The 796-nt window shown below is 20.2% G+C and overlaps 1 protein-coding gene across 1 annotated transcript in view; it reads left to right on the top strand.

Annotated features, from left to right (window-relative positions):
- Window positions 1-796, top strand: part of LOC100162135 (regucalcin-like) — a 10,632-nt gene that overhangs the window by 264 nt on the left and 9,572 nt on the right. The gene's annotated exons all lie outside the window — the stretch shown is intronic.

Below are 796 nucleotides of genomic sequence, written 5' to 3'. Positions count from 1 at the left end.
TACAATTTTAGTTACAATAATGTTCGTTTTACAAATTTTGTTATATAAATATGGCTTTACACTTTGTGTTTGACAGATAATATTGTTTACATATTTTGTTAACATAATTTGTTTGTGCACAATATATATTGTTTAAAGCATTGATACAATTTGACAATAATACATCTATATATATATTTTTTGTTAGTCGTTACATTAACACATATTATTAATTAATTCAATAAAAGCTTATTTTAATACATATACAAATATCTATTATTAATTATTTATTTATTATTATAAATTTTTTTTTTGTGTTAGTTCTATGTTGTTTAAATTAATTCTTAATACAATAATAAATGGAGTAAAATCTCTCTTTTTTTTTTTTTGTTAATAACATGATAAATGTTCTTATAATTATTGTTATTAGGTATACACTCATTTCACTCATAATATAGTGTGATTAATTATATAAAATATAGTTAGTTAGTACTTTATTATAATATATTGTTGACTTATGGTCAATTCTTTATGCTATCTTACTAATATTATTTTTTTTTTTTTTTTGTTAATTTAAAAGTATTATATCGATAGTTATGAAAACCCTATGTTATTTAATTAATTTTATTCCCCCTTTTTTTTTTCATATATACTATTATCCGAATCCTATGCTATTAGTGATATCGTATTTTAATTGTTTGATTTCAAACTTACTCTATATTTTACGCGCTGATTTTTTTATTCAATTAAACGTAGACTATACGGGAGGACAACTCGTATAAAAATAAAGGTTGTCACGCCATATAGCCTAATTTAA

This window comes from Acyrthosiphon pisum, chromosome A2, assembly GCF_005508785.2.
Source record: "Acyrthosiphon pisum isolate AL4f chromosome A2, pea_aphid_22Mar2018_4r6ur, whole genome shotgun sequence".
Lineage (NCBI taxonomy): Eukaryota > Metazoa > Arthropoda > Insecta > Hemiptera > Aphididae > Acyrthosiphon > Acyrthosiphon pisum.
Note: the sequence above shows the minus strand (reverse complement) of the source record. Positions and strands in the feature narration are given on the sequence as shown.